Here is an 11,230-nt window from a genome sequence, read left to right as displayed (position 1 = left end):
GCCCCACCTCCTGTCGCTAGCAGAGCCCATGGAAATCAATGTAGCCCGTGCGCGGGAGATTTCAAACGCTGATGTCCCAAAGAAGGAGGGAAGAGATTGGAAGTCAGCCAAAAAGTGCTTCCTCTGCCAACAACATAGGCATTTTGTCAAGGCTTGTCCTCAGTGCAAAGGCTGGCAAGGAATCATGGGGGCAGCGGCCAAGCAGAAGGAGGGAGAGAAGCCTCAGGTGTAGGGAAACGAAAGAGCCTGGCTGCAAACAAACAGGGGCAGCAGTCAGGCGAGCAACCAGTAGAAATGCCCCGACCGTGCCCCCCCCCCCCCGGTTAGGATATTTCCGTTCCTCCGTAAAAAGGGAGCAGGCTGTTGTGTGTCACAAGCCTGCGTACTTCCTGCTAACAGGGAGTTTCCGTTTTGTATATAGCTTTTGTTTTCTGTCTGTTGCCTTGACACGATGACGGGCAGTCATGTTTTTCCTTTGTTCTGACCAACGCTGAATAAAGTTGTAAATATGCTCTTCTGGGTGAATCTTCCGTTGTGGAAAGTCTGCTGAAAGGGCGTGCACGAGACCTGGAATGTGTCTGAGGCTTGTGTCGCTAATTGACTGATACTGTTTCCACGGGAGACTGGGAGACGACGTGGAGGCATGATGGCCTTTGTCTCCCTGGCAGTATCCCAACAACAGGTTTTGGGCCCAGATTCATGGCACTTACAGGAGAGTAAGACTGCTGAAGACTGCGAGAGGTATGTGGGGAAAAGCAAGACTTTTCTATGCCGTGGCAGAGTCTTTGATGTCCGGCAGGCTAATTAGCCTGGGAGACGAGCCAGCAGGCCTCATGATTAATGAGTTGCCAAGATAAGGAGTCTTTGAAGGAAATAAGGCTCACGGCTCAAGTGAAAAGCTGTAATGGAGCTTTTACAAGCCTCAAATGCTGTTCCGTGTCCACCAAAGCTAAATGGCCACAATTATGAGACCTGGGCACGGTGCTGTGAGGGCCTGTTACGACAGTTTGGAGTGTGGCATACTGTGTCTGAGGCCCCTCCAGTTCCTCTGACAGATAGATGGAGGGCCGAGGATTCAAGGGCCATAGACGTGATCGTCTTGTCCGTCTCTCTGGAGGAAATTGTAACACTGGCTGGCAACACGACAGCAAGTCAGATGTGGAATGCTTTGAAAGTAGCCCATCTGGCGGTCTTCCCAGCCCAGAGTTTGACTGCGTCGGAGGTCCTGGCTGTTTCCCAGATTGAGAGTGATTGCAGGGATGCCGAGGGCACCGGTTGCAGGCTGCAGGGGGAGCTGACTGTGATGTCATCTCAAACAGCATTCCAGCCTCCAGGGGGAGCCAAGGAGTTGGCAGCTGAGAGCTCTGTTTCCTGTGAGAACCAAGGTCATCCTCACAGATACCGGAAGGCGAGATGTAAACAAAAGAAGAAGCCTGCAGGTGGCCAGGAGCAGGGGGGCAAGCAGCAGCCCAAGCCGTTGGAAAACAAGGTTTTGTTTCCTGGCACTGCTTCTCCAAAAGCCAAAGGAAAGTTTGCCGTCGATTCTGGAGTGACAAGACACATTATGAACAATCGGCACCTGTTTATCTCCTTCACGCCGCAAGATGGGGAGATTCAACAGGCTGATGGAAAGACGTTAAGAGTTGCAGGAGTCAGGACAGTGAAACTGGCAAGTCTGCACACAACCATCAAAGACGTACTTTATGTTCCAGATTCTGCAGACAATTTGCTCAGCGTTCCACAGCTGACTGGGTGAGGCTTTGAGATTTCCTTCAAGAAGAGCGTCTGTGTCATCAGGAAAGGCAAAGAGGACATTTTGCATGTGAAGTTTATAGATGGCTTGTTCTGTATAACTTATGATGACAATGGTGTTGATGTGTCTAATGTTGAATCTTGTTGTGTTGCACAAACTAACAAAGTTCTTCATGCAGGATGTATTCACGAGGTGCACCAAAGATTTGGTCACATGTCTTGGCAGGCACTGGCCACGATGCCTGAGTTGGTTCAGGGTTTGAACATCAAGCCCTGTAAGTTTCACATGAAATGTGTATCTTGTGCAGAGAACAAGGTGAAGGTTGCTCCGAAAGGCAAGGTGTCTAGCAGCCAGGCTTCCAAACCCTATCAGCTAGTCCACGCAGACCTGGTTGGTCCACTTGCGCCCTCTTTGGGTGGAGCAAGGTACTTCATGGTTTAATTGATTCTTTTTCCAGGTACATTCATGTGTTTATGCTCCAACAAAAGTCAGAAGCGTTTCCTAGGTTCAAGGCGTTCTGTGCTTGGTTGGAGAATGCTCACAGTAAACGTATCGGCTGTCTCTTTACTGATCAGGGCGGGGAGTTCACTTCTCAGCAGTTTGAAGCTTTCCTGACTGAGAAGGGAAGCCAGCATAGTCTCTCAACGCCTAGATCTCCATGGAAGAATGGACTTTGTGAAAGAGCAATCCAGACATTGCTGCAAGGCCTAAAAACCTTGTTGCATGATGCCAATCTCCCTGAGAAGTTTTGGGGGGAGTCTGTGAACTTGTTTGTTTATACTTATAATCGCAGATTTTCATCACCTACTGGTTGTACTCCCTATGAGAAGATGTTTGGTAAGAAACCTTAGTCAAGCACATGAGAATCTTTGGTTCTGACATGTGGGTCCACACCCCACAGAGCTGCAAGCCTGGGAAGCGTGGGGCACATGGTTTGTTCATGGGGTACGAAAAAGGTTCATACAGGGTATGGATGACTGACTCTAAGTCCATTAGGTTCACAAAGAGTGTTGAGCACAATCCTAAGTTGGGGGGGGGGGAGAGAAATGTGGGAATTTTCCAGAGTCACTCAGAGGAGGATGAAGATGATGTGAAAAAAGCAGATGATGTTAAGGTAGAAGAGGAAGCTGAGGATGATGAGGATGATGAGGATGATGATGAGAATTCAGATTCCAGCTCAGTGGGCAGCGCTGCTACTGATGTCAGTGACAGTGATGACACAGCAGACTACAAGAGCGCAAAAGCCTCAGTCAGACCATCTGATGCATCTGACACTGAACTGGAAGAACCACTGTTCACCATTGGCCACTTTTCTCCTAAGAAGGAGGAAATGAGTGCAGAAGACTTGCGTCTAGTACGCAGATCTGAAAGGGCCACAAAAGACAAACCTCCAAACAGGTTTGCTGATGAGTTTGCTAAGACAGCAACTGCTGTTCTTAGTAGCTCAGAGAAGGTGTGCGAACCTTCAAGCTTCAAAGAGGTTCAGGAGTTAACCTCTAAAGATGCTGAGCCATGGCTTAATGCTATGAAGGCTGAAGTTGATTCCTTGGATAGGAACCAAACTTGGGAGCTGGTACCAGTAGTCCCAGGAATAGGACTGGTTGGCAGCAAATGGGTCTTCAAGGCCAAGACAGACCAGACTGGCAAGGTTGTCAGGCACAAAGCCAGATTGGTTGCCAGAGGTTTTTCACAGGTACCAGGATAGGATTACCACAAGACCTACTCCCCCACCGTCAAGTATGAGAGCATTAGACTTATGCTCAAGATTGCTGCAGAGGAGAAACTGCACATTTCTCATCACGACATGAACACAGCTTTTTTGTACGGGGTTCTGGGGGAGGAGATTTATATGCTTCCACCTGATGGAATGCAGATACAGAAGGGAATGGTCTGTAAGCTACAGAAATCCTTATATGGTCTCAAGCAGAGTGCCAGGTGTTGGAACACAAAACTCACTGAGACATTGCTTTCTCTTGGTTTTCACCAAGGCAAAGCTGATCCATGTGTGTTTGTCAAGGAGGAGGGGCAAAACAAACTGTATTGTTTGTGTTTTGTTGATGATCTTCTTATGTTTTGGAAGAATCAGGCTTTGTACCAAAGCACCCTCACTCAGCTGAAGGAGCACTTTGACATGAAGGATCTTGGTGAGGTATCACACTATCTTTCTCTGCAGGTGGAGAGGGACCAAACAGGTAATTTTCTGGTACATCAAACACAGAAAACACAGAAAATTGCTGATGTATTAACCAGGGCAGGGTGCTAAGAGATTATTCAGACCAACTGGCAGGAATCTTTACAAAGATTTTTAACCAGTCTCTGGCCCAAGCCACCGTTCCACCCTGTCTAAAATCCGCTACCATTATACCCCTGCCAAAAAATAAAAAAATAGCCTGAATGATTTTCGCCCTGTGGTGTTGACACCCATTATAATGAAATGTTTCGAAAAACTGGTGAGGAAGCGCATCGTATCTTGTCTGCCAGTGGGACTTGACCCTTACCAGTTTGCGTACAAGACAAAGAGATCCACGGAGGATGCTGTGGCAATGGCTTTACATGCTGTCCTGACTCATTTGGAGAAGCAAGGGAACTACGCGAGACTGTTATTTGTAGACTTTAGTTCTGCATTTAATACTATTCTTCCGCATAGATTGGTGCCCAAATTATTAGACCTGGGACTTCCACCATGTTTGTGCAGGTGGATATTAGATTTTCTATCAAACCGTTCCCAAAGGGTCAGGTTGGGTTCCCAGGTCTCTCTCTCTTCTTTTTTTTTTTTGGGAATAATTTTTTATTAAATTTTCCACCGTTTCCACAAAGCAAAAGAATACACAAAAACAGAAAAGGAAAACAAGAAGAAGAGAAAAAAAGAAAAAAGGGAGGGGGAAAGGGGGGGAACAATAAACAAACAATAATAACAAACTTAATTCTTCACAAATCCAACTTTTTAAACATCTTGATTGACTTCCTCAAATCCCTCCCTTCTGAGTTTCCTTGTAATTTAAAAGTAACAGCTTTCCAATATCATCATTAAACTAAAACAATTTCCAACTATAGTCATCTTATTCACTTTTCTTGACATTCTGAATCCCATTTATTTAATTATAACTTAATTTGTCCTAGGCCTATTTGTTTCTTTCAAGTAATTTCTAATTTTTTATATTACAATATTTTTTCAAATAGTCCTTGAATTTGCTCCAGTCCTCTTGAAACTCCTCTTCTTTCTGGTCGCGGATTCTTCCAGTGAGGTCAGCTAGCTCCGAAAAGTCCATCATCTTCATCTGCCAATCTTCCACTGTTGGTAGTTCTTGTGTTTTCCAATTTTTAGCAAGTAATATTCGGGCGGCCGTTGTGGCATACAAAAATAATTTAACATCTTTCTTGGGCAATTCCAGACCTGTTATTCCAAGAAGAAAGGCCTCTGGTTTCTTAATAAATGTATATTTCAACATTTTTTTCAGTTCATTATAAATCTTCTCCCAGAAGTCTTTTTTTCTCATTCTGTATCTTTTTCCTTATCGAGTTCTGTTGTATGAGGAAACCTCTCATTACCGCCTTACTTGCATCCCAAATGACTCTTGTTTCAACATCTGTGTTCATATTTAGTTCAAAATAGTCTTTTAGAGTCTTTTGGGCCTTACTAATCATCTGTTCATTCCTCAACAACTCATCATTCATCCTCCATCTAAAGGAACCCTGCAGGTATAATTTCATCTCGAAAACCACTGCATTATGATCTGAGCAAGTCTTAGGGCAAGTTTCTGTTTTAGTAACCTTAGGAACCAAATCTCTGGATACCCATAAATAGTCGTATCAAGAGAAAGATTGATTTGAATTTGAGAAAAAAGTGAAATCTCTCTCCATTGGATTTCGTAGCCTCCATATGTCCGACAAATCGTATTTATCAGTCATATCAAAGAAAATCTTTGGTAGTCTGCCGGAACTTGGATTTTTCTGACCCTGTGTTTTATCCATTAATGTTGATGCTACTCCATTCAGGTCTCCCATTAAAATCAATTTGTAATCCATATAATCCATGAGTTTTAAGTCCAGATTCTTAAAGAATTCCATTTTGCCATCATTTGGTGCATAAATTCCCAGGAAAAGAAATTTATCACCTTGTGCCGTAATTTCAACTGCAATGTACCTCCCTTCCTCATCTTTAAACAACAATTTGGGGTTCCATTTTTCTTTAACGTAAAAAACCACGCCTCTTTTTTTCACTTGGTCGGATGAAATAAATTCCTGTCCAAGTTTCTTATTTTGGAGAATTTTCCTGTGAAGTCTTATAACATGTGTTTCTTGTAAACAAATTATATCCAAATTCTGTCTTGCCAGTACATGATAAACTTGATTCCTCTTAAAACGCGAATTTAGACCATTCACATTCCAGGAATAGATTTTCAAAGACATCCTGATTTGTTAGGGGCCCACTGCCCCTGCCCCTGATGAAGGAGAACTTTCCAGTCCAAGCTCTTTTGCGTTTTTCTCCAAAAATCTTACTTTCTCTCTGACAGTTGTTATTCTTTGTTTCCTTCCTTGAAATTTAAAAGATAGTCCTTCCGGGAACTCCCACCTGAAGAAAATGTTCTTTCTTCTTAGGGCACTGGCCAAATCCGTATAATTATTTCTCAGGGCCAAAAAGTATGTCAGAATGTCTTTAAACAGAATTATTCCCTTCTCAGCTATCTTTAAACTTTTTTTATAATGGTGGCCTAAAATAATGTCTCTCTGCTCTTTAGTTTTAAAAATCACCATACAGTCATGTGTGATCTTAGTATCTTTTTTAGGTCCAAATCTGTAGGCCTTGTCTATCCAGGAATTTAATTCTTCTTTTGAGAGGCCCCAGTACGCTGCAAATTCTTCAATTAACCAATCCTTCAAATTATCCCGCTCTTTCTGGGGTACGCCCCTCAATCTCAGATTACATTTCCTCTGTTTTAGCTGCAGAGACGCAATTGAAATTTGAGATTGTCGCTGATTTGCCTCTAAGTCAGGAATTCTCAGTTTCCAAATGCGCCAGTCTTGACTCATGTGCTGATACATCTGAATTAACTTGCGTCAAATCTTGTCTTAATTGAGCAAAGTCACTTTTTAATTCCTGTATAGACTTTTGATTTCCTCTTACTTCCGTTTTAATTTCCTGAAGCAATTGCAACACAGAGTCCTCAAAAGATGGTGACTTAGAATCCCTCCTTGCTTTGGTTTTTGTTTTCTCTGTCCTCTCTCCTTTCTCTCCCCCATCCATAACTTGCAATTCTTTTGTTCAAGGTCAGTCTCAAACACAAAGAGGAGATAAGGAGACAGACAGTTTCTCTTCTCAAGCCTCTCCACCAGTCTTAATATACAAGTCAACAGTCTCTCTAACTTGTAATCCTTTCTTAATTCCCCAGAAGTTGTTGGTTAAACAAGCCCCCTCCGGAGAGGCTGGCCCCTCTCACTGCTCTCGGAGCTCGTTTACCGGTAACCTCCTCTGGCTGACTTCCCGGACAGACCAGAGAGATTTTGATAGGCGACATTTTCCCAGCTTGGGTAAATGCACACCCCCTCCTTCTGCTTCCCTAGCAGGGAAAGGAGACAGTCAGAAATGTCTATTTACATCCTTTTATTTCTGACTTTAGAGCACTACAGAAAAACATGTCCGATCAATTCAGTTCTTCTAGCAAGTCTGACAAACTTCCTGTACATACGCAAATGGAAGGTTTCAAATTACACTCTTCACAGAGCTCTGAGAAGCCTGTGAACTTCCGGGAAAGTTCTTTCCCACAGATAGCCGCATCATGTGATGTCAACAAGCTACCGGTTTGCAGCTGCGTTGCTTTCATATACTGACAGAAGTCACTGACACAGTCACAATTTACAATTTATATCTGGGGGTAGGGGTACTGTTTAACAGAGAAAGGGAAAAGGAAAACCTTTGAGTTTGGGCAGCTGCAGTTACTTTTTTCCCCCCAAGTAGGAAAACGAAAGTTGAAAGTGTCCTTTTCTTTACGACGTCACAATGGAGTCTAGTCTTCCCGACTGAGTAGTCCGCTTCCACAAAGAAAATACCTCGTAAATCCAAACTGTCTACAAGGATTAAAAAAGTCTGAAAAGTATCTCCCCCCTGCTAGGAGGAATACAAAGGTTAACTTGAAAGTCTTTAGAAAGTTGTAAATTTTAGATCGCGGCTTTGGCTAATGTAGCTGTTTTGTCTCTTAATCAGAGGAAGGGACTGACCTATGTTGTTTTTTTAAGCCCCTGTCCTTTCCAAATGAATGTCCAAATTTTTACTCACTCTTTTCCAATCAAAGTTGCTTGGAGAAATTGGCCGCTCACGATCGCCGGACTCGGAGCTTCATGAGATGAAGGAAACGAGTCTATTCCCAAGTGCCTCCGTCTCCAACCCCACCCGCTCTCGGAGCCCTTTTCAAGAGCTTACTGGGGGTGAGGGAGTCATTCCAGGCACCCACAGGAACACCAAGTCCTCGGAATGCTCAATCCGAGGTTTTTAAGGGGTACCGCGTTGCTCTAGCAGTTTCCCCAACCTTCAAAGCACCGGTGCTCTTTCAAGCGAAAGAGCTCACCCTTCCAGCAGAACAGGCAGCCAACACGGAAGTGGGTTCCCAGGTCTCTGCAGATCTCATCACGAATATGGGGGCGCCGCAGGGGTGCGTGCTGAGCCCGCTTTTATATACGCTCTATACAGCTGACTGTGCCCCCAAATACCCCAGTAATAAGATCATTAAGTTCGCAGATGATACAACGGTGGTTGGTTTAATCACGGCTGGAGAGGGGGAGGCGGCCTATAGGAAGGAAGTTGAGCAGTTGGGGGAGTGGTGCAGGAAAAACAACTTACTCCTTAACTTAAAGAAAACAAAAGAGATCATTGTGGACTTTAGGAAATGTAAATTGAATATTCAGCCACTTATTATTGAGGGGAAGTGCGTGGAACAGGTCTCGGTGTTTCAATTTCTGGGAATGGAGTTGAGAGACGACCTAACCTGGGGAGAAAACAGCAAAGACCTGATGAAGAGAGCACAGCAGAGGTTATATTTTCTGAGAATCCTCCGGAAAACAATCTCTCAAAGAACCTGTTGACGGCATTTTACCATTGCACTGTGGAGAGTGTATTAACTTATGGTCTGTGTGTGTGGTTTGGGAGCTGCACGGCCAGGGAAAAAACAATGCTGTCCAGGGTTGTAAAGACTGCAGAGAGAATAATTGGGTGCACTCTTCCCACCTTAGATCAAATCTATACTGTCAGGTGCCATAAGAAAGCAGCAGAGATAGCGCAGGATAGTACGCACCCCGGAAATTATCTCTTTCAGCTTCTGCCTTCTGAAAGAAGGTATAGGGTTATAAAGGCCAGGACTAGCCGCCTGAGAAACAGTTTCTACACAAATGCAATTCTGGGTCTAAACGCAGCATAAGGGGTCTCTAGAATAGTGTATTTTAAAATGGGGTTTCAGAGTTTTTAGGAATTTTTGAATGTTTCATGTAGTTTTTCAATTTCATTGTTCTGCATGGGACAATGACAATAAAGATATTGTATATCGTTTCATGTGGCCATCTTGGCAGGACCTCCCATTATTCTGGGAATGAGTTGGTTGGCACTCCATGACCCGGTGGTGTAATGGCACCAGCGATACCTCACCTTTGGGTCGGCACACTGTGTGGAACACTGTCTGGGGGAGGAGGAGCCATGGGAGGGGATGGCTGCCCCTCTGATGCAAAACTGTGGAGTTTGGTGGTTAAACTCCTTGGTGTCCTGTATCTGGGGGAGGGGCCTTTACGTAAGGCCGTGCGTCACAGGCTTTGTCTGTCTTTGTCTGTGAGAGCTACTTTCGATTTAGACTGAGTGTGTTCCTAACACGGAAAGATGCCGGAAAGCTCCGATGGTGGATAAACTGATTTATGGCTTGTAAATAAAGCTTTAGAGATAACAAGAAACTGTCTCTGGACTTGATTTATCCCTCTATCTCACACGGATGGCAGGACTGCTGCGACTCTGCATTTTCTGCCCAGGTCGGCCCCAGCAGATGTTACGCAGGGGAGCGCGACTGGACGGCAGATTGATAGCCATAGGTTATGGATCCTGCGTGTTTCCTGCCAAGTGTGAGGAGGGAGACAAGAAAGGCTGCCAGCTTTGAGCTCCTGCCAAAGGGAAAGGCAGTGGGAGATCGCTGGTGAAGAGCGGAGCCAAGAGGAGGCTGCTGCTTCAAAGGACTGGCTGGCTGGCAACGCGTGAGTACGCTTAAGCCCTGGGGGGTGGAAGAATGGCTGCTCCGCAACAGCAAGCCCATGAGACTTTTAACGTGCCTTTTGAAAGCTTAAATGGTTCAAATTTGGAAGACTGGAGTAAGCGCATGTACTACTGGCTGGAAGGCAAACAGCTTTGGGAATTTATGCAGGCTGGCCCAGTTCTTGCCGGAGCCGGCGCTGCAGCTGAGGTTGGGAGGGCTGCAGGCGCAGTGGAAGCTTGTGAAGCAGGCGTGGCTGATGCTCCGGGAAGAGAGCAAAGGGTGCTAGCCATTTTAAGAGCAAGCGTTGATGCTTGGCTGTTGCCAATCCTTAAAGGGAAGAAGCCCTGGGTCGCGTGGCAGGCACTGAAGACGGCATGTGAAGCCTCAGTGGTAGCCAGACCAGAGAGGGCTGAAGGAACTGTTCCTGGAAGCTGTTTCTATGCTTCAACACATCTGTGTGATGGACTGGGAGAGAGGCTGAGAGCTGGGAGGAAAGCAGTGGCAGGCTGTTCCTCAGGAAGCTGTCCACTCAGGAGTGGGGGTGCGGGCAGTTCCAAGAGTTCTGGGAAAGCTAAAGTCTCCGAAAGTTGTTTTTGCTCTGAGTCGAAGTCAGGCTGTGTAAGGCATTGTTCTGCAGAGGCTCTGGAATGCAAGGTCGCCGACCAGCTGCAAGGAAAGCAGATAAGTGACGGTTCTCAGACGGCGAAGCGTGAGAACACCGGCAGAGGCCCTGCAAACATGGCAATCGTGAAGGACACTGGCAAAGACCCCGGTGGGGGTGTGAGTGTTGCTATGGCAGCGTTGGAAGGCAGCCAGAGAGCCACATTGACTCTTGTTTTTGACACTGGAGCCACACATTGTCTCATGCCTTCTGGTGGGCTACTTCGGAACTGCAAGAAAGTTAAAACTGGACATTACGTGTCACTGGCAAATGGCTCCAAGAGACAATTAACTGAAACTGGTTTTTTGTACTGTTCCTTTATAGATCATGAAGTGCAGGCTTTTGTGGTGCCTGAGATCGCCAATTCTCTTTTAAGTGTATCAGCTCTTGTCGCTGACGGATTTGATGTGGTGTTTGCTAATAATATGTGCTCTTTTTACAGGAATGGAAAGAAGATTCACAGCGTTGAGGGGAGAGACAGGCTTTTCCTGGTACAGATGCCTGTTGCAAATGCTGCTATTGCAGAACCCCCTGAGGAGGCACAAGTGCAGTGCGCAAACATACCACCACATGATAATTGCTTACATCTATGGC

General features: G+C 45.3%; 1 long non-coding RNA gene across 1 annotated transcript; it reads left to right on the top strand.

The window, feature by feature from the left end:
- The first annotated feature begins 4,009 nt into the window (after nt 1-4,009).
- On the top strand, nt 4,010-8,589 carry LOC310753911. The gene is made up of 2 exons (XR_014543501.1): nt 4,010-4,503; nt 8,360-8,589. It is a non-coding gene; the product is annotated as an uncharacterized lncRNA (long non-coding RNA).
- The last annotated feature ends 2,641 nt before the right edge of the window (nt 8,590-11,230 follow it).

Source organism: Podarcis filfolensis, assembly GCF_964270895.1.
Source record: "Podarcis filfolensis genome assembly, chromosome: W".
NCBI classification, from domain to species: Eukaryota; Metazoa; Chordata; class Lepidosauria; order Squamata; family Lacertidae; genus Podarcis; species Podarcis filfolensis.
This window is presented reverse-complemented; position numbering and strand designations above follow the sequence as displayed.